Source organism: Monomorium pharaonis, chromosome 1 (assembly GCF_013373865.1).
Source record: "Monomorium pharaonis isolate MP-MQ-018 chromosome 1, ASM1337386v2, whole genome shotgun sequence".
NCBI classification, from domain to species: Eukaryota; Metazoa; Arthropoda; class Insecta; order Hymenoptera; family Formicidae; genus Monomorium; species Monomorium pharaonis.
In genome coordinates, this window is record NC_050467.1 from 41,143,099 (window position 1) to 41,166,296 (window position 23,198).

Here is a 23,198-nt window from a genome sequence, read left to right on the forward strand (position 1 = left end):
AGCTGATTTCTCGTCTCGTCACAATTTCCTGTTAGCATTCTCGTGAAATAGTCTGACGCTCGATAAATCTATCTGTCTCGCATTACCAAGACGCACTCCAATGAGATCGCATTCGAGTTGACTCGTGGAACAGAATGACTGTTTATCAAGAAGACAATTGAGGATTTTACGGAATTAACTCATCGCATGTTTGGAGTTTTGAAATATTGGATGTACCGTACGTCGCGCTGTAACTGATGCAATAGCAATACAATACCGTGGAAATGAAAAGGTGGAGGTTTTTTTAACTGCGCTTGATAATATTATTTGTAAAACAAGTTAGCATATCATCAATCGCGTGCATTTTATTTTGCTGCACAGTTTTACATACCATTTACAAAATAAATAAACCGGACGTATTTTTCCATGTTGGTCCATGCTTTTATACAGAAAACGTATTTAATAACACCGGTTTAATATTTAAAAAAATAATGAACAAGTTAAATCTCGGTTAGCTCTCTTTTTCATTTTTATTTTTGCTGTGTTTTGCTACGCGCTATATATTTATCTCACTCGTATAAACATTTATCCACATCAAGAAGTTAATTTATTAACTTCTTAACGTCGTCTTATTATGAAACAACCTCATGAAAATCTTTTAAAGCTTTATCGCATAATTCCATCGGCTAGTCTTTTTCATAAAAAGTACCGCCTTAACGGCCATCCAAAGTAACGGCTACCGCTAACGACCGGTCCCGAAAGTGTAAAGAAGTGTAAGGACTGCCGGGGAAAGGAGGTTACTCGAGTTGAACTTTACGAGAGCACGGCTGATACCCGCGGGTCATATGCGTCGCGCGGAAAAAGAGAATATCTGAGAGAACCTGACGTATGGAGAGAGAAAAATATCGTCCGAGGAGACGCGCTTTCAGGGGCAATTTATTCAAATTGCAATTACATCGTGGCGCACTTTGGATGACTTATGTAAGCGTTTGATATACTAAAAGCTATAACGCGCGGCATGATAAACTGACTTTTGCATCCGAATTTCGCGTAAATTTTTCAACGACGAGAAGGACCTCCCTAAACTACTTCTAAACAAAAGTTACGCGAACGCCACCGGTGACGAGGGAAATATTTTTCCCGCGCGTACGTATGTATAATACATGGTTTTGTCGCATGATGTTTTTGTAAATTTTTAACAACGCGTGGGTGTTGAAGAAAAAAAGGGGGGGTGGAAAAAACTGCCGCGCGTACCCAGTGACGGAAAAACAGCGTGACTGAAAGCCGGTGGTGCGCCACCGTCTGAATTAAGGATCTTAAAATTATCCTTCGCTCGAAAATGTTCGATCGACGAGCGGGACGCGGGGCGAAACTGCGGGCGGCGCTCGTTCGGTATTTGCATAAAGAGTCACGGAAGAACGATTTCCCGGCGCACACACGTCTAGGCAATCGAGCGGCGCGTACGTACGCGAACGGCAGAACGGTCAGGCTTATTCAGACGTCGTATTAATGGAACTGTAGAATCGCATGCGAATTGATTTTCATACCCCACTTCCGGCGGCGGGAGACGACCCAATCTCTTCCCTCCCTCTCCGGCCGTCGTTATCGTCGTTATCGCCGCGCCCGTTTCTCCCGCGTCGTTTAATCCCAGGAACGCAAATGGACAACAAAATCTTTATTCCTCGCCTGATTCGGAACCTTTTGACGTTTCGCATTTGGACCACTTTGCGGCAGTTTCTCGTAAATTTGGTTCAAACAAGTTCAAACGAAGCAACGCGTAAGTCTAATCAGCAAACTTTACACTTTTGTAGAATCTCTCTGAATTTTTTATCGAATATAAATATAATTGTTACATAACAGACTAGCCGGTTAAATTGAATTGAAGACAAAATATACGGGACATAATCTTCACTCGTTGCTGCGAGGAGTTAATAAAAATCTTTTAAATATGTAAGCTAATTATAAAGGTATTCTGAAGTGAAAGGAAAATGCGTCTCGGGCAAAAGAGAAAATGTTGCTCTAACGGGATTCATTAAAAAAAAAAAATTAAACACGTAAAATCTCGTGAGTCATTGCATATGCGATCGGTCACGTAATCGATTCGTTTATCAGCGCCACTTCCACGCCAGTTTAAATAGACCCCAGACATGTACGTCCAAATATTTACGTTGATCCGAGGATTTATCCAAATATTATCAAGAGAGAGAGAGCCTAATTTAGAAAATGTTACGCTTCTCACTCCAACCGGAGGTGAGCGCTTAACATTTAACCGGGCTAACGAAGCGAGCCCCGGCCGTGGCGCACACCTACTGTCAGACACGGGCATGTTTACGCATTAATGCCGGCAATAAAATCGAAGTAGTAATGATAATCTGAAATTCATAAAACGGCGCGCGAGACGCCGGAGCCCCGCGTCTCGCGGGGCTCGCTCGTAAGTTTCGCAAGATACGGCGAGCGGTTCGAGAGGCGCGCGCGCGCGAGAGTGCGCCCTCCTCTCGCAAAAGGATAAAAATACGGATGATGGTATCGGGAGTGGCGCGCGGCGATAGATTGAAGGGCCTCTCCTTGCTGCGCTTTAAAAGACGTTTACAGACGTCGGCGGAAATGTTAGGCGGTCAGCGAACCCCTCTCGTGCCGATGAGGAAAACCGACAGATACACCTCCGGCTTCTCCCGCTTATCGAGAATCGACTCGACCTGGATTCATTACTTAGGCGAAAGCTCAGGAACATCGGCGCGCGTTAAATTGAAAAGACGGCGGCGGCGAGTGCCCCGGCGAGCGCTCGCAAAATAAATGTATGTCAGAACGCGGATTCATTTCTATGCTCGTCTTACCTTGTGTACAGTGAAACTGATAGAATCCTGAATTTATCGTTAATTCCTTGTTGCGTTATACGTGTACAGCTATCTCTTTGCGATTTTTCTAATGTTTTTACGTATTTAATAATCGGATGTAACACATTCGAAAAATTTTTAACGGTATGTCTAATATGGCAGAATAATTATCAAGAGACATGAAGTTTAATTTTAGTTAAAATTTACACACTTTTTAGATTTTGGTCGGTGATCCCAAAAACCTCTCGCTATAGTTCAGCAAAATATGTTAATTCACAGAAAAATTAATGCAACAGAGGATTAATACACTGAGAAAAGTATATGGTGAAATTAACCAGAATTCTAGTGAATAATCGCGTAACCACATATTTTTCTCAGTGTATGAAAAGGGAACATTTTTTTTATGCGAATGGATTACGAGTGGATTTCCAGTGGAACGTAATGTAATTGCGCTGTAAAGTAACAAAAGTATATATATATATATATTTTTTTTTTTCGAGATAAGAATCCCTGCAATGCAATCACGATACATTAAAATGACGGTTAAACGCACCGCGTCACCGTCTCTCGTAAGTATCAATGAGTTCAGCTGCAACGTGGGTGTGTTCTTCACGCTCCCACGCGGCGAAGGAACCTGGCGAGAAGGAAAGAGAGAAATACGCGCGCCACTCGGTTATGGTTGTAGGATCTGTCGGCGTGCGGCGTAATAGAAATAATGAGGCCATAGTGGCCGGTCGTAGATACGTGCCCGAGATGGTGGTATCTACTGAACAGCCTCGGGGCCTCGTCGGCTCTCGTGTTTCTTGAGCGCGCTTGGGCCAGCGGAAGTACGTACATGCTCTTGAGCAAAGCACGGAGATGTCGCCTGCGTGTGTGCGTGTGTGTGTATGCACCGTATACGCGTGTACCCGTGCGACCGTTGTATGCGCCCGCGACTGCATAAGGGCACGCCGGGTATTTCAGAATTAACCCTCGCGGCGAATTCAGATCGCCCGTTTATTGTTCCCCGTGCGCCCGTGCGTGCGTATAGCTGTGTGACCGCGCGGCGATAAAAGAAAATCCCTTCTCCCGCGGATAATATCTGGACTTGGAAACGCGAATACACAGACGCCCACTGTTTTCAATTATCGGCCTTTCGCGGAATATCGATATCGCGTCGCCCGTCCATCGTGGCAGCCGTGTTAATTGGAGTTCTCCTCCGTGCTCTCCGTTCGTTTCTCAGAATATCGATGGATGGGGGGCGGTCGAGACGGAAGCGGTGCGTTTCCGGCCGAAGTATATATCCTTACGGGCCTCGGGCCAAACCGGTCCAGAGATCGCAATCGGCTGACCGATAGGCGTGTCGAACGATAATAATTCAGGGTAAATCGGAACGAGCGCACCCCGCGTTACTAACGAAAGGACACGCGCGTGATGCACGACTGTGTTCTCGCTTCTATGATAAATAGCAGGGAGAACCGTCCTGTCGCATCCAACGCTTTTATTCATTCGCGGCGTATTGTCCGCGCGCCTATAGATTGCATATCCGCGAGAAGATAGACACGTTGCAAATAAGTCATTTTTTGGGGGTAATTTGGTTTATATATTTTTTAATGAAATAATCTGAAATTATTAATACAAATAATGTATGCTGTATTTTCAGTGCTATATGAGATCGAAATTATCTGTAATTTACTATTTTGTTTCATACAATTTTTGTTAAAAAATTTTGAAAATATTCGTTTGCGAATGAGAGCAATGGAGAGTTAAAAATGTAACGAGAGTAATTAATATAATATTTATTAATATAAGATTAATATAACTGTTTCAAAATAGTTGTTAAAAATTTTTCATCTTTCTTACGGTAGTAATATGAAACAAATTTTGTTTTAATTCGTTTAATGAGTGACATTTATACATCTATATTTCTATTATTATTATCAAACTGATGTAATAGTGGCACATTTCTTTCATTATTGCTACTTTATGACAATTTATAAGAGGAATTTTACCGCGCCGTGTGCGACTGTGAGCCTTTACATGGTAAATCAGCGTTTAAACGACCTCTTACGCCTCGACCGCGCGGGCGCATCTGCGACCTGTCGCGTTAGTGAAGCGAAGTTGGATTGAGATTCTTTCGAAGGTAGAAATTTGTTTACGACAGTCAGCCAGTGAACTAATCATAACTTTCTGACATGCCATTAATGCAGGAATTGATCGAGTCGTGCCCTTCACTAATAAAGTATTCTCTCGCTGTACCGTGTCCACCGGCTATATTGCACGAACAAGGGAATTTCGAGAAGGTAATATTACTCTACAGTTCCCGCGACACACTTGAAACGTGTTGGTTAAGATTGTTTCACCCGTACAGCTCTTGCAAAGTTGAAATGGGAAATATAATATTTTTTACTTCGAATAAATCATTACGTATACTTATGAGAGAGAATTGAAGGAATAATATTATATTTTAATTTTTAATAATTTATTTTTATTTATTTTGTGTTATTGAAAATTAAATTATTTTTAAAACATAACAATGATCTTATATAATCTTATTAATCTAGATACAAAATTGCTTTCAAATTTTTTGTACTTTAAACGCAATACAAAACAATTTGTAGTTTCTCAGTTTTTTAATTTGTTACATTTTTATTATTTATTGTTTTTTATTATTGAAAATATGTGTAACACTTTCTTAAGAAAGTAATGATCTTTGTTTTTACCTGCTTGTAATATTTTTTTATAGTTCTAGTCGTAATTCAATTTTGTGGTTTTCTATTCGGAACATCTCGCGGTTAAAGACATTTCTTAGGTTACTTTTTAAAAGACAATCCCGATGTGGAAAAGCAACAGTATGCTAACCAACCGAGTCGCGTAATCTTCCGTTCTTTATTAGAAATTTACGGCCGCTATTGGTGTCGGTTGCGTGGAATCTGCATATTAACTGGACCGCAAATTTACTTTACTTCTCTCGTCCGCGTCGCCGGAGTCAATCATCTTTCCGTCAGGGCAATTTCTTCACGACCGGATCTGCGGTTTTGCCTCAATAATCGTCTCGCGGATCGATGGGATTCGTCCGTCTTATTTCCGTTCTCGAGCGGAGAATACGTTCTCCATGAGAAATCAATTTCTCGTCATTTTCCCGACGGCCGAATCGTTCTTCTTCTTCAGATATATGACCCACAATTCATAAAGCCGGCGACGTGGTCCCGTCGAGTTCCATGACATTTTCCGGCGCGTTTTGCACTCGACTTGCTAACAAAAAAGAGATATGTAAATATTAGGTTTTTCGATTATTTTTAAAATATGTGAATATAAATTTTCAGAATTCGACACACACTCGAAAGAGAAATGAAGACTTAGATTATTGTATTTACATAAAAATATGTTACGTTATATTTTTATAGAACTAATAATAGAATAGAATTTACTTACTTTCAGTTTTCTTCGGGGACATTTTTTAACTACACATGTTTCATACCTTAAATTTAACAATTAATTATCTAATTAATATCTATCAATTATCCCGATATTTTCGTGCACACCATGTATTGCCTATTTTATTTAGTTATCTAACAACAATCGGGGATTGTTTATCAGATGGAGATGTATATTTCAGTAACTTCGAACTTCATATCGCGCTGCCGACATAAAATTGAGGTCGAGTTATAGGAAACGAATTCCGACTTCCTGCGAATTGAGCAGCAGCTCTTCCATAAAAGACGCCATACGTGTCCTTGTCCTCCTCCCCGCGCCGACATTGAATAATCTTCACATCCATTCTGTAAATGGAGTAAGTCTTAAGGGTTAGGTAATGCCCTTTTTTTTTTTCATTTTTCACAAGTCTATTCAATAAAGGGATATGGAGAAGGCGCGCGATGGGCCCCGTAGTGCTCCGTCTGCCTTATTGACGTTTCCATTTGCGTAACATCTTAACTCGACTTCATTCGAATTCATCTCCGATAAAACATGTTCCTCGCGTTTTGTCGACTTTTGAAAGCTCTTGAATCCGATTATGTTCGCGCGCACTGTATCTCTATACAAGTGCATTCTACACCTCTCGTCGTCGCGTCTATTAACGTCAGCCTCACTATTTGTCATCGGTGTATGTCATTTCGCTACGAAACATCGCCCAGAGATAGAAATTCTTGACGAAGATTACGTACGTACATGTCGCCGCCGCGTCCGTGGAGTGGTATCGCAAATTGAACACGAATAAACAGTCGTAGGACATCGTAAACGGCGAGACGACCGGAGGCGCTTCGCCTTTGACTACGGGAAATATGTAAATATAAATGACGGCCGCAATCCCGTGTGTCACGTAATTAACGACTTTATTAACTCTATTTGCGAACAGAGAGTAACTCGTGCTTAATGCGCCACATTCGATCGGCGAGATCCTCGCGCGGTATTCATCGTCCCCCCCTCCCCCCACACTGTTTGCTCGTCGTTTACTGAATACCGCTCGCGAAAGTGCAAAAAGGTCGGACGGACGGGGGAGAATTTTATTGGAGGAACATCTCTCCCCGCGTTCCTCTCCGCGTCGCCTCGCACCGGAGACGAGGGTGCCCGATTCCTCTCCGTGGCCTCCGGGTCTGCTGCTATCAATAACGTCCCTTTTATTCTTCGCGCGGCTGAGGTGAAGTGCCACGAGGAGGGTTGCTCGCGCGGGGGAGGGGGACGGGGAGGGCGTTCTTTGGAAAAGAAGGGTACGCCTGATCGCCGGCATTATCCTCCTAAATTGGGCAGCGACGCAACGATATCTGTACAAAGGCCGCGGGAAGAGCGCCCCGAGGTACCGCCACTGTTGAATATTATATGTACAGGGGCGGGGCATATATACGGCATTTCTCCCTTTGTCCCTCCCCGTCCCCCGCTCGCGACAGCGTCGCTCTCGCATCCGTGACGCGCGATTATTATTAACGGCTCTCTCGGGAAGAGGCGGACGGGACAAGAATGGAACGCGCGGTTCGCGTGTCTCATTCGCTTCGAACATGCCGGTGAAAATCTTTGGTGGAAACGTTTCGTCCCTTTGTCCGGTGCTGCGTTGCCCTTTGAAATCAAATTATATTTAAAAAGTACATATATAAATCTTAAGTATTTTGCAGGGCTGGTCTCATCCCCGATTAACCCTAATCGGTTGATTGAATAGTTACGATTGATTTTTAAGCTTTTTTAATCAACAAACGTATAATTTTGTACTTTTAATTAATAATTAAGCGATACGCTTAACTAGAATAATTAAGAAATTAGGAATGATTAAGTTTACATTTAGTAATTTTTACATTTGATTGACGAGAGATGATAAGATGATCTTTATTGACTGCGATTCTTCCCAGAATTATAATTGAATTATAACTTTTTTTTTTTTCGTTTTAGGTGAGTGCTTCTACACAAGCATAGACAGATAGACCGTTCAAATCACGTTCACCCTGCGTCAAAATCGACATCGTAAGGCGGACGTGAGTTTGTGGTGAGTGTAAAGTTTTGCGCAAATAAAACGTAGCTCGACTGCTCGTTAGCCGCATGTCGAATGTATTTGCCTTACAACGAGTGAAACGTGCGACTTGGATGACGATGTCAGCGGATTTTGTCTCGCGCTGGTTTACGATTCACCCGGGGGTAAATTTCTACGGCGTAGCCCCCGTATTTTAAAATCCAGAACGCGCGCGGAGTCCGAGCGATCGCGCGGAAGGAAAACGGGAATTTACTCGCGGAGCGATCGTGTGCGTTGATGCGGATGCCCCGTGATCTGAAATCCTTTCTCAATAGCGGAGGACGTGTATCCATTTGCCATATTCACGCGCGACGTGAATTTATATTCTTTAACTTGTATTACTCCGTGAATATTCTTCGTAATACAGAAGAAAAGGTGGATATTGTGACACTCCGTATTTAAATTTCGTACAATAACTTTGTTTAATAATCAGTATTTTAAAATCACTCGAACGATTATATTCGCGTTGATCAATTGATCAACTAGACTTGAGCCACAATATACCATTTTTTTTTTTTCTATATTATAATATTTTGAGAAATATCGCGTGGGCGCGATCGGTCACCCCGTTTGACAATTTAGTGACGTCGATTACAGTTATACGACACGAACGGGCGAGATATTTGACAAATGCATATTGCATAAAAAAAAAAAAAAAAACCACGCGCAAATAAAACCTACCCTGCGTGTTGTATCGCGGCACACAAATGTCGCCAGTAAAAGCCAGCAAATGCTACAGCGTCCTCAAAATGATAGCTCGTAATGAAAGCGCAATATACCGTGAACGTATTGCCGCGGCGATAATGCTTTATAGCGGTTGAAGTTGTAACACGTGATGGGCGAATGGTGTACGTACACTGGTTTACAGTTGCCTGTCGAAACTCGGCGAAACACTCGACCGTCGTGTTTCGGCCGCGGCGTAAACGTCGGTCGACGGGATCAACTTTGCAACGCACGACGCGCGTTTCTTATTTCGGTAACTTTAAGCGCCGAGGGTGGTGCCGAGGGCTGAGATATTCAGCGATCGTTTTCGAGAAACCCTTACTTCGTGCGGCGCTAAAGGGCGATTCCTTTTTGCGGCGATACCGGACGGTCACGCGACGGGGGGACGGCTGTGTTTTTTCCGTCCCGCGGGGAAGGAGCGGGAGAGTTCCGCGAACGCGCGAGGACTAATTTGCATTTTGCAGAAACTCGAGAGGGAAATAGTTCCCTCCCGTTTGAAACACTGCGGAGCGCTACCGGTTTAACGTCTCGTCCGGGAAAAGTAGCTCCGATCGAGAGCGCGCGTTATCGTAACAGTCCGGCGCGTTCTCTTGTCACTTGAGAATCTTCCCCCCTCCCTCCCTCCTTTTTTTTCTACTTTTCGAAATTTATTTGCGTAATTATATCCCGAGATGTGCCAAAAGACCACGCGAGATCGCGGATGCCGATACACCGCAACGGTATCGCAGCGATATCGGTATTTGAAAACTTAAGGATACTGGCCCCCGTAGATTGTTGCTGCACGTTTATTGGTTACCAGCCGCGAGATACTATCGCGATGCCTATCAACGCGTTTTTGCATCTGTACGCTCCGTATTTAAACGGTCGATTTCCAAAGCTCGCGGTAAGCATTTCGCGGCTCGCTAAACGCCCCGCCGATCTCGAACGGCGATAAGTCCGTCGCGCCGAATAGCGGCTTCGTCATCACGGTTTATCTCGGTATCCATCAAATCGTGCGTAATGGGTGACAAATCCCCGACGCGTTACGCTCCGCCGGCGTCCGCGGATATAAAGAAGCGATAAACGAAATATAATGTTCCGCCGTTCGACTTCCGCCTTTATCCGATATATTATCGTCGGCACTCCCGCGCGAATCAACGTTAAATGAAAGTTCGCCAGGATCATCGCTGCTTTAATATCGCCACGATACTTTCACGCGGAAAAAAATATCATTGTCGTACCGAGAAAAGCGATTATTTAACTTTTAGCTTTCTTCTTTAAGCAATGGTCTTCATTTACTTGAAACCAATCCTGGGTTTGTAAGTAAATGAAAAAACGAGCTGCTACCACTGTTGAAAATGACAGGATCTTTAATTTTATTCATAATTATTAAAATTGATTCGATTTAGACGAGTAGTTTACAGATTGTCTCGTGTTTTTACAAATGTTAACTTTACTTTATTCTCTATCATCGGTCGAGATCTTCTGATTTGTATCTATTACAGGAAAGCGCTTATCTCTCTCAGATCTCAATTCTATTTTGATTTTTTCTTTTTCTAGGAGAATCACACGAACACTTTTTCTCTATTCTAACTCTTGCTATCTCTATTTGTCTTATAATATTTTAATTTGACAGGTTTCTGTACGATCGATTTTCTGTACGATCGACTGTCCTAAAATCTTACAATATCCAATAATAATTATATGTTCCACTTTCCAAATTAACTCTGTGCGGATTTGAATTATCGATTATAACGCTGAAATGGCGATCAGTGTATATTGATATACTGAATATAGTTCGTCCAACTGGCGCATCGATCTTGGGCGTCCACTGTTACCCCGTCACAAAGCCCGCGGGCACACTCTGACGCGTCTCGTGCGGCTCCACGATGCAAACGTATGATGGCATCATGGCGTCGACACAATGTGAGATCAGTCGGCGATTCTCTTCCCTCCCGCATAAAGCCACAATCATCCGAGACTGAGGCGACTGTACGGACAAATCGTCACGTAATTCTCGTATTGTAACGCGGTCGATTTTCGGCGGACGAGTTTCCAGTTCCCGTTTTCCGCTACGTTGACCATGAAGAGATGGATCCGTAACGTCAGTATGGATATGCAAATCGTGATGGGACTAACAGCTAACAATAAGAAGCCCTTTCAATTAGGGGATTATTTTTCCGAATAATGATGCATAAAACGTTCCTCTTGGAATTTACTCTTAATATCATCGTGGGACAAACGCGACATAGAAACATTTCACTATATAATTTTATGAAAATTTGAAACTAAAAATTAAACTGAATTTTGTTAAAATTAAAAATTGCTAAATTTTACTCAAAATTAATGAAAATTTTCAATATCCATATTATCTCATAATTACCGTAATTTTAAGGGTAAATTCTAAGAGAAAATTTTCCCCGGTGTACGATGTAATCTCCGATCGTTGTCCGGAAATCGATCGACGCCCGCTCGACCGTTTCATCCAATTTAATTTCCCACAAGTCGCTGTAGCGTTACTGCAGACGTTCATTTTTACTCTCCCCCCACCCCCCCCGTCTAACAAGCTGCTAACTTCTAAAGTACTTCAAGCTTTTGTTCCCCGTAATGTAGTCGGACGTGCGACGCGTCGCACAAAGTGCACCTTCCCGTAGCGTCAACATTAAATTAGCATCGTGAACTGTAACTCGATCTTCGAGAGTCGCTAATGTCGGCGGATGGGGAAACCTCGTCGTGCGTAAGTCAGGAACGTAATTAAGGAAGATTCAGCGGAAGGCAGGCGGCTCTATGCATCACGGTGTCGGGGTAACGAGCGACGCGCGAGAGTTTCAGGTAGACGACGGAGGGAGGAGGGACGATCTCTCGCGAGAGACGTCGCGCGCCGTCGTTCGATTGCTTTGTGGAAATAAAATTTGCGAGGAGAAACGTTACGGCGACGAAGAGGTGAAACGCGCGGTGCGAAGAGCTAGAGCGCTGACGAGCGCTCTCGGGCCGTCGTCGTCGTCGGGGCCGCGCGTTTGCCACTCTCCACCTCTCAAGGAAACGTTCGCCTTTCACGCTCGGGCGACACTCCTGCCGATGAACGGTTTTCGAGGCGCGCGTGACGAGAGGCTCGTGTGTCGAGAGGGTGGCTCTCTCGCGGGAGAGCGTACCGGCTAATATATTAATAGGATGCGAGAGTACCCCACTCACTCAGGCCGCGTGCGAGTGTCATTAATCTTTCCGAGGTTGCCGGTGCAAAATGCCGGGCTACTAACCTGTCCGCCCAGTACAGACACGTATAGGCTACTTGCCCGGCTCTCGCCGTCACGAGAGTTTCATTTATTCCGATCTCTGGAGCAAGGGGGACGGATGATGCGATGGAGATATCGAAGTCTCGCCCGCCGCTTGGCGATTAATCGCGCGAAACGGAAATCGGAGAGAGCGTAGATCACCGAGAGATCTTTCCCCCCCCCCCTTGGTTCCGAAGGCAAATAATCTCGGGTTCTTACGTGGGTGTTCCTCGGCGAATTTTCTTCGCCGTTCCCCTTGACGCGAGATTGATATCGACCTCTTCGATAAGATTATAATGGAATACACGCCAAGTCGCGGAGGATTTGGCGCGTCGCTTCGCCGGTGCGGAGACCACCCTCGGCTAAATACTGCGACCGGTCACGAACTTTCCCCGTTTTCGGCGATCCGGCTGGATTTTAATAAAAGCGCCTGGGTGTTTTTCCCGCAGCACATCGCGTGGCGATTGCCACGTGAGCCTTCCCTTATCCTTCGTAACGTGTAATACACCGGAGTCCCTTGTGATACTTACTCGGTGTTACGAGGAAAGGATTTTTCGGCGACGCCGCCGAGATGCGAGAAGTTTCATCTGACTTTACGCTACACCTCCTCGCACAACCTCAGTTTTGCTGTTGTAAGCGTAAAGAAGATTTAATAATTTTGAGTTTCCGAGCTTTTCGAAAGCACGCTGTTTTTCTTATTTTATCTCCCATAAAATACTTATTTTATAGAAGTTTTGTTTTTCTATGAGGTAGATTTATTGTTGTTATTAGAGGAAGATTAACAATATCGACAAATTGTATTTCTTAAACAAAAACTAAGAATGAAATTTTAGAAAATACATATTGTTTCAAATTTGACAATAATCAAGATTTGTAAAACAAGCAAAGATGAGAGTCAAAATAAGCTCCAAAATCAACATAATAATAATGTTACTTTTTAAAATATGAGTTATTTATACAAAATACTTCAAGTTAATGTTTATATAATTTATGTAAATTATGACTTTTTATTTCTTTAATTACCTAAGCAGATATCACGTATTTTTATCAGTATTTATAAAATGCAATGTTTAGTTTCCGAGAAATAAGGAGGTGACGCTTCAAAAGACCTATGACGGTATTGGCGACTTCCTTCTATATACACGTCAGTAGAATTTTGCAAAGCTCATCACTAAATTCAATGCACCACATCAACGTCGCGCGCTTTCGCTATTTTAAGTTTCGATTTTTATTTCTCTCAAAGAAGCGATTCGCCCGAGCGCATAAAGCACTTTATCCGATACGTCGAGGCGTGCTATCGACTGTAAAAATAATGATTGCAATCGCGCGACGACGATGACTTATATATTCGACAACTCAGCCGTTCATGTGTTGAACATGCGTTTAGAATACGCCGTGCGCCGTGATACGATCGCAATGTTCCACGATTTCTCTCTCTCTCTCTCTCTCTCTCTCTCTCTCTCTCTCTCTCTCTCTCTCTCTCTTTCTCTCTCTTGAAGTTTTAAAAAGCTGTCACACAAATCTTCGATATATGTTGTACGTTTTGTGGCGAATTTGATATTCATATGTTCAGTGATTCCAAAATAAGCACTACGCAGACGTTTATAGTTTTTACGAATATATTTCCTTGGCAACATGGTTTCTCTGTAAAGCGATTATTTCAATTTATAACTGAAAAAAAAATTTTTTAGAGTCTCGTGTCATTAATATAAGTGAAGTTCCTCCGCCTAGTACGTGAAATGCGAATTTACCGACAAAACGTGACGTGAATTATTATATATATGCGCATAATGTGGGTATAGAGTTACCGTAGACGTGCGTCTCCGCGTGCGTTCCTCCCTCGCAAATGCGATGCCGCCACACGCAGACGAAACAGCCTTCTCGAGCGTCGAAGAAAGGGGCGCATTATACTGAAAACTCTCGAGAGAATACGTTTTATTTGGTAGGGAAATCTCGGAAACTGCCACTGATATCTCCGGTTAAAGACTACTCCGATCCCGCAATAAGATCGTTGTGGGCGAGAGAGAGAGAGAGAGAGAGAGAGAGAGGGGTGAGCCGGTATGGCGGGAACTGAAATCCCCGGCGGACTCCAACCCAATTTCCGTTATACGGTTCCAACGCGGTTTCCACGGATCTCCCGCCGCCCGCCGCGAACGGGATCGTTTAATTCGCTTCCTTCGACTGCGCCATGGAATCACCGCATTATCGGCGAAGTTATTTTGGATTCGCGTCTACGACCCGTCGAAACGGCCGGTCGGTCGATTGATCTTTTTGTCCGGCGATGAGTCTGCGTTCCGTAATCTTTTTGCACGACCAAACGGAACACCTCGGCGGCATTGGACTCTCTCTCTCTCTCTCTCCTCCCGCGCGATCCAATGATCGTTAAGGGGCGATTACGGCGCTTTTTCAAGACGCCCGCGCAGATTCTTGACGACGCTGCTCCGAAAATTGATTTTCGCGCTTAACGTACTTTCTTTCGCGCCACCGATCTCTCAACCTTCGGCTCGGAAGCAGCTGCATCATCTCTCCGCGCCGGGAGGGAGGCTAATAGCGCCGTTATTAACAGCTCGCCCTTATATCAGCGTCGCCCCGGTCGTCATCGGAGAGATTTTCCAACTTTGTTCCCCGCTATCGAGCGTAAGAGCGTAACGACAAGACGGAGACAGCCGTTTCGGGGATTGTTCGCGTGAGAACATCGGGGGAGATCGTCGTTTCACTTTGCCCCGTGAACTTTGAAAGTTTCGCCCGCAGAAAAATGAGCACTTTATAACTTTCAAGAGCGTTGGAGCGACGCGAATATCTATAGACTTCAGACACTCCGAAGAAACTACGGACCAATAATCGATCTTGGTGATCAGCTACCATGCGCGCGTTCGGCAGATAACAATGAATAACCCGTGTAACCAAACTTTATTTATGAAAAGCGACCGATAATTTTTAACTCTTCACGTTTTTAATAGAGAGGAAAAAGGGGAGAAAGAATCTATCACAATCTACAAATGAAACGTTCGCTGCGTGAATAACATCACGTAAAATAATACATACTTTATTGATTTACATAAATTTCCTCACTTTATTTACTTCGAATAAATATTTTTAATAATTAATTATTTATTTTATTATTATCTTCTAGCATTGCAATAAAAAATTGCAACATATAAAATTACATTTGTCTCTTCTCGTTATCTGTTTTTACATTTCTTACACGGAAAGAATGTTTTTGCTGAAGTACATATAAATTTAAAATTACAGATTTGAAAATTTTTGTAAAGTATTTATATTGTGCGCTCATGCTGATTATTAGAATTTAACATTTTGACAATATTAGCATTTCGCTTGAACGTCTTACATAAAATTATTTTGATAATTTAACATAATTATTTTTAGATTTGCAGCGGGTAAAATTTGTTTCTAAAGCGTTACTTCTATATAGGAAAAGAAAACAAATAAAAACGAGAATTAAATAAATAGAGAAACATTGTATATGTTGCAGTTTTATATGTTACAATTGTATATTTGTAACGCTAGAAAGTAACAACAAGAGTGATGGTTTGATAATTAAAAATAGTTACTTGCGTATATTATTACATTTTTATATTGAAATAGAAATGCTTTAGTTGCAACAGAATTGTTATTGAAATAGAGTTTAGAGCATCATAAAGGATTCTATATAAGGGAAAGAAAAGGATAGAAAAATGGAGGAATAATTCTTAGCCTATTTTTTAATTAAATTTTGAGCACCACTTTCTCGAAGTAAGCGATACGTATAGCTGAATTCTTAGACTTTGTTGTAAAAATTCCACTCGTGGACTCGTAATAAAAACGAGCCTGTAGAACCTGTGACAAAAAACTGCACATACTCGTACATCACACGAAGTTTCATAAAAAAAAGGGCAAGCGTTAAAAATTCATAATATGGTTGAGTGCCGCCGTGTTCACCGCGCTTATTACGATTGCGGTCTATCACGAGGTCGTCCTGTCAGGTGCTGACATATGTGTGAAGTTCCCGTCTGTGGTCCGCGGGCAATCGTAAAAATTAATTTTTCTCTTTCTACGGCTGGCTAACGGCGTTCTTTTTGGAGGCACATAACAGACAATTATTGCTTCTGCTCTTAGTAGAGTTACCGCAAAAATGCCCATCCATCTTACCCTTCCTGGCTGAAAAACCGTCGCTAGGTTCTCAAGAGGAGCTCCTGACGGACACAGCTATAAAAGACGAAAGCGCAAGTGAATAAAAGAATTACGGCAATCTCCTGACGAAAATTGAATTGCCTTTGTAATTTAATTATTTCCTGATATAAAAGATTACGCGCAATTTACATTAATATATGGCGCAGGAAAATATTCGCTGTCGGGATATGTCAAATGCAGCCTTTTGAGGAATAAAACCAAGTTTGCCGCCGATATATTTAGCGTGGAATTCCATCGGAATGGATGCCACTATGGTATTATTGTCCGCGGTCGTGACTATTCAGTCGACCTAACGTTAAGTGCTTCCTTTGATCACCTTTCCCTCTCTCCCTCTCGCACTCTCTCTTTCTTTGCCTTTGTTTCATATTAAAGCACGTACTCCACTAAGCCCGTATTAAAAGAAGCGAGCGCGAGACCTCGGAAAGCCTTTCAACCTCTTTGATTCTACGTTCAACTCGACGGGAAACTTCTACTGGCTTACTTATTAAAAATTGCTTCTTTGTGAAATAAGAACGTTCCGATGCCAGCAACTTGCACTCGCTTGCTTCGCTTGTAGCAGCGATCGGATATTGCGGGACGCCTAATGTAAAAAATCGTTGAGGGATTAATCGGGACTAACGATCGTGTATAAGCGTACGTGGTCGCGGTAAACGCCGACCACGGGGAACAATCTACGTCAACGTCAATCAACACTAAAGAGGCCATATTTATGTAAATCTGCAAATTGTTTGTTATGCCAGACGAGAGTTGCGAAATGAAGTATGTGTTTGTATATAATACATCGTTAGAGTGTGCAGAACTTTTTTCGTCGGGAAGTCAGAGAATTAACTCTGACAATGAAATGTGAGCGAATTCTCGCTGAAGCGCTAAATTCAAGTTTAGTTTTTGTTATTAAAATTTCGTTTAAAATTTAATGAAATGTTTTGAAAATTAATATAATGTTAGTTTAGTAATTGTAATAATCTACATATATGTGAAAAGAGAATATTCTTATTTTGAGAATTTAGAAATTTATTTTTAAAGTGTAAATATCACCCTGAGTTTATATAGCGTAAGGGAAATATGAGTAGCATTTCAGAATTGAGCTAAGCTGTCGGTATCTGATATTTTCGCGAAACTTATACAGCAAAACGTTGCAAAACATTACGTCGATGATAAATGCACGGCGTGCTCCGCAATCATCAGCGCCGATTTCAAAACGGCGAACTCTCTTTGACCTACTTGAGGGGTTAATTTTTTTCTTAACTAAGCGCCGGTGAGGACGGCGCACTCGCTCGCACACACAGAGCGTGAGAAACATTTACAGCGCGGTGGGCGTGACCGCGGTCATTCTATCACGAAAACGCGCATAGCCGGTCATAACTTTTGATGCGGAGATCTCGGATCGCGATGTTTGTCCGAGTTACGCTCGCATAACAGATTGTCGGTTAGCACGCCTATTCCTGCTGGAAACGCACGAGCGCGCCACGTCGTATCTCTCGTGCGCGCTTTCGCGTTTACCTACGAAAGTGGTTTCCCCCAAGTGTATGTATGTGTGTGTATGTGTGTGTGCAGTGGTTTGTCCCCCTAGGAGACACGAGCCGAGGCTAGGAATCGTCTCTTTTCGACTTTCATGAATTTTTGATGTATCGTCGCTACGGTATTTGGAGCAAGAAATGATTTCGAGAAAACGCTCTTCGATATTATGCAAAGCGCCGCGAGGAGATATTTTTAGGGAGGTTTACCGTCGACAAGCGATTCTCTAGGCATAGAAAACCGCGCGTCAAGTAAGTCCTCTCTCTCTCTCTCTCTCATTCTTCCCTTTTCCGACGGTATAACGGAAATAAATCTCTTCGAGAACGACGTTTTATCGGAGTTTAGATTTTTCTGGGCCCACGCTTTAAAGAGACACGCCCGTGTTTCGTTAGCTCGTTTGTCCCCGCAATTTCGCTTCTATCTCTCCCCCTCCCGGATTTTTATATATGTCCACCGATCGGGCGTGCCGCGCGCGATCGTACATCACTACGGGCAGGACGTTCGTGATGGTCCACATTTTCAAAGAGCGAATAACGGGCGGCGGCATTCGCGGTATTTAAATCCGCGCGACGGAAATATCGCAGAGTCAACTTTTCATCCCGCGGTCGAATAAACTGGACCAATCGGCTCGCGCGCAAAAATCGGAATTTTTTTCTTCGCACGCGCGCGCGCGCGCGTTATGCGTGACGGGGATCCCCCATCGTTTCGCGTTCTCTCCGGTCGGAATCTGCCGCGTTGAGTCTGATTTATTTACATTCGCTGCATTCGGCGTATTCGGCACGTGTATCGGTATCATTCGTATCGTATTTACGCGTGAGAGCTCGTCGTCCTCTTTATCCCGACTTTTACTATCTTTTCTGAACGTGCGTAAAATCTCTCTCTTTCTCCCTCTATTTCTCTCTCTTTCCTTTCGCCGGTAAATTGCGAATTACTCAACGTGTGGCAGTTCTTTACTGTCACCGCGCTTGATGAGACGCTTCGACATTCCCTTGGATCTTCCGAATTTTTCCTGGAGTCTCTCTCTCTCTCTCTCTCTCTCTTTCTGTCCGCTGAAAATTTTACCGCACGGTAAAAACTGCTCGAAAACCTGCAAACGTTTCCGGCTGGCACTGCGCGATTTCTTTTTCTTTTTCCCTTTTTTTTTGCGATGTTACGGTGCCACTGTCGTCCCGAAATGCATCCTTGAAACGAGGTTGCGCGTGTGTATACGCGCGCGAAAAGAGGCTACGAGCGTGCACGTTGGATCGCGCGATAAGAAGAAATTCTTGATATCATAAATCACGACTCCGAGCGATGTCGTCACCTCGTCCCGAGATGCCTGGAAATTTTATACATACGTAATCGCGTTTTACATCGAAGAGGGATTTTTGAATAAGGAGAAATCGATTACAGTTCAAGGAGGTTTCTTTCTTAAGCTTACGAAAAAGTGGAGGGCAGTTACGTGACTTTTCATTCAAATATTTTCATATATTTTTAATACGGGGGCTTTTTATTATTTTTAAAATAATAAATAGTAAACAAAATTTAGGTAATAAAAGTGATAATGTTATTTTTAAAGATTCTCTTTATAATACTGATGCTCACATGGAGAAAGGGTTGAAAAAAAATTGTTTATACTTAATAATGAACTGAAACGCAATTTTAATGTAAACGAAATCTTACTAAGTGTTATTTTAAATTTTAAACTATTAAAATTTTATTAAACCTTAAATTAGTACTTGGGTGAAAATTCAATATTGCACCTACAGTAGCGCATTTCAGGAGTAAAACTCTTTCCCACAAAAATCTCTCTCCCAGTGCTATTTTAAAAAGTTATTTAAAGAGAAACTATATTATAAAATTTGATAAACCTCGGAAATGGCTATTATATTTATCATAAGCTTGTTCTTAAAATTTGATCAATTCTTTTACTATGTAAAAAGGCTGGAAAACTTTCTTAACGGATGCGTTTTCGTTTCGAAAATCGCCGCAATTATGCTAAATCGAATATCTGATTTGTGTTGTGACTAAACGGTCGTATCGATTGATTGTATTTGGTACGGACCTTCCTGTTCATTCTCTATTCCTTCTCTCTCTTTCTCCTCCTCTCTGCTCAGCATAATTTCACCGTACATGTTTAACATCGATGATTGTTCTTGCTTACGGACACGCCAAAGAAAAGTAATAACGTGATGACAAATTGATATGAATACATTGGGTATCCTCATCCCTTTTTTCCCTTCGATCGCTATTGTTATCGCCCCTGTACCGTAAGATAAACCACCTAAATAGACGTTGCAATTTTCGTTTCCGGCTGGGATACGACGCCGCGCGATGCTTCGTTGCATATTCGATTATTCTAACATCCCGCGTTAAATTACGCGGACAATACACGCGCCGACGGCGCTGCCGATTGAAATTAGAGCCGGTCGGATATCGCCCGGTCGACGCGAATCGGAAATTCATCGGAGCCCGTCTACGCGCATCTTGGCATCTTACGCTAATAATTGCAATGGTGTCGCACAATTATCGCAAGCGAATATTACACACGTGTTCCCCCTCCCCCTCGCGTACGATCTGAATTTCAAATCCACTTGGCACGTTTCCGTTAATTGCACAGTCCGGCTAACCGCATATCTACCGTGATATTAATTGCAGGCGATCGTTTCCCCTTTGCCCGGCGCGAGAGAGGGTCCTGCCTCCCTCGAACGAGTAACTCCGACTTGATTTATTCAACGTTAGGTGTATCCCCGGACGTTCCCCGTCCACGGCTCGCACCGCCGTGAGATGGTAACACGATGTATGCCCGAATACTTCAACGTCTACCGTTCGCTTCTCCTCCGGTGATTTAAGCGAACAATTTACAATATCCCCGCACCTCCACTCGCCGCTTTTTCCGTCCGGCTCATATTCATTTTTCTTGGCTATTATATACGCGTCAAACCCTCTCTCTAATCTTTGCTCGCTTAATTCACTCCTCGCGCGGCGTCACGCCAGTGATGGTTCGTGTGACCGCCAGAAAAAGAGGCGGACACTCGATTCTCAGGTTTCTTTCGTCCCCGGCGAACCGACGAGGATTTTTCTTTCCCCCTCTCGAGGTCACCGTCACCACTGACCTGTATATTACGTATTGGTAACGCGACACCATCCCTCAACACGTACACCGTTGAACGTAATGCATGAGAATAATATATTTGACGGAAGCCACCAGTCGCCTTTGCCGCGGTCGACATTTGAGGAGCTTCGACTTTTGTAGGCTTTCTCGTGGAAACGTTGTTGGTTTTCGCTGGAATTTTTGTACACGGTGCATTTGGGAGTCGGCGGCGGAAATATTCGTGGTGCGCTGTTTGACGTATTCAAACGCAACCGCACAGTAGCAGCAGCAGCAGCAGCAGCAGCTTCTCCCATTCGCGCAAAATATTTTTCCCGCGTCCCAGGTCTCTTCGAACATTGGTCGCTGATGCACAAACCGCCAACGATCATAGCTTTTAATCAAACAGAACGTTTCGCTTGACGACTACGCATGCAGAGAGAGAGAGAGAGAGAGAGAGAGAGAGAGAGAGACGCGCGAATAAATTGCAGTGAAATAAATGCTGTTTGCGAGATACGAATTGGTCCTCTGTCTCGACTTTGCGCGCGCATACTGGTGTACTTTTTCCATTGTGTCTGTCGATCGAATTCATCCCTTTCGATTGATCGCACGGTCAATTGAAATGATCGTGATTCGTTGATCAAACACGCAGCTTTCAGGCGCATAGTTTTCGTGTAATTTTTATAAAACATTTGTGTTGTTTATTTAACTGAATGAATTCTGATAGCTTTACCTTTATACATTTAATACTGCAACAACTCTAGCTCCTGTTGCATATTGCTCCGGTGTATTTGTTGGTTTTTATTGCAGTTTTTATTTCGATGCTGCAGCAAAATGATTTCTACATATATATCGATTTTTTGGTACAATTATTTTAATGCAACAAAATCGTATAATAATTCTTTAAAAAAATGCTCTAGACACATTTCTCTGAACACATTTGAGTAAAAAAAATATTCAGAAACAATTTACTTGTAACGTTTTTTTACATTTATTCTTAAAAAAATTATATTATAATTACGAAAACGTTTCCGTAAGTTATATCTCATTTTTCTTATTACATGGTTTATTTGTTAGGAATAAAATTTGATTTCGTCGTATTTAAATAAGAATTTTTTCAATGAAGTTAAACATATCCCCCAAATAAATTTTCCAGTAACTTTTCCTCGGTGTGCATTTCGATTAAAATTGCAATTAACTTCCAGTGCGGCTCCATTTCACTCGCTGTCTCCGATGCACCAGAAAGTCAGTACTCCGTCGGAATTCGGAGAACCCGGTTTCTGTTTACTGTAGTTGCACATCGCGGGGAGAGACGACACGGTAGAAATACGTAATCGAAAGGGACGAGAGGACACTTGAAGCAGCGCGTCGATGGATTTCGTGGGAACGACTGCGCCCGGGGGGCAGGCGAAACAAAGCCCTTGCGACCTCGGCGACCGCGAAACTTAACACCGGCGCTGGTTCGCATTCAGACGCGTAGAAACGCAACGGTGCGGCGCGGGCGACCGGGAAGGTGGATGCTCGACATGCGGCTGCACGACTACCGGGTGTGGAGGCGAAAAAGCGCGCGCGTTGAGGCTCGCGGAAACGGCAACGAAACTCGGCCGCGGCGAGGCGAGGGGATTCGAAACCTGGTTGAATCCCGGGTATTTTTTGGCGTGCACCGCGGGCACCGCCGTGTCGGACTATAAGCCCCCGCATTCATTTCGGTAACGCTGAACTAGGTTTTATTTTTTTATGACTTTTGTGATTTCCGCGTTATACGATTGTTGCACGCACTCTCTTTCTCTCTTTCTCTCACTCTCTCGTTTTGCTGTACCGAATCGAATGTACAGACTCTAAATTGATAACTACAGTCCTGCGACAAGTCAACTTTATCACGATTCTTTTTTACGATACCGTTTTAATTGCCCTTTTTTATTGCTGTATTTTCTATAACGCGGTCTTTTGAGACACTTCGCGGCGTCTTCGTTATTACGATGAAATATCCAGGCAATTACGGTTTTAATCGACGGCAAGCGGGAAGCAATAACGTCCTCAAAACGAAAACCCACTTGTTCACGCGGTATTGATTAGGAGGCGGGGCTAATTTAACAGAGTGTTTTAATGTACCAAATTACGCCGCGTATCAACCGCGCCGTACGTGCGCTTCCTCCGTT

At 43.1% G+C, this 23,198-nt stretch overlaps 1 protein-coding gene and 1 long non-coding RNA gene across 9 annotated transcripts in view; both read left to right on the top strand.

Annotated features, from left to right (window-relative positions):
• Nucleotides 1–8,949, top strand: part of LOC118644577 — a 94,628-nt gene extending 85,679 nt beyond the window's left edge. Inside the window, exon 3 of the long non-coding RNA XR_004962341.1 lies at nucleotides 8,172–8,949. This is a non-coding gene — a long non-coding RNA (uncharacterized LOC118644577). The remainder of the gene's footprint in view (nucleotides 1–8,171) is intronic.
• Nucleotides 1–23,198, top strand: part of LOC105837990 (fat-like cadherin-related tumor suppressor homolog) — a 343,441-nt gene that overhangs the window by 220,647 nt on the left and 99,596 nt on the right. The window lies entirely within an intron of this gene.